Raw genomic sequence first — 201 nt, forward strand, 5'->3', positions numbered from 1 at the left:
GAGAGGGGGAGAGAGGGAAAGAGAGGGGGAGAGAGAGAGATGGATGGGAAGAGGGGGAGAGAGAGAGACAGAGAGAGAGAGATGGAGAGATTTGAGAGATTAATTAATTAATAAATTGAGTTTAACAGTAGATGTAAATTTGGAGGGTTTGAAAGTATGTGTTAGATAATGAAGCAGTATGTGTACGAGAGTTTGATGGAA

Source organism: Cyprinodon variegatus, unplaced genomic scaffold (genome assembly GCF_000732505.1).
Source record: "Cyprinodon variegatus isolate N-32 unplaced genomic scaffold, C_variegatus-1.0 Scaffold1106, whole genome shotgun sequence".
In the NCBI taxonomy this organism is placed as follows: Eukaryota; Metazoa; Chordata; class Actinopteri; order Cyprinodontiformes; family Cyprinodontidae; genus Cyprinodon; species Cyprinodon variegatus.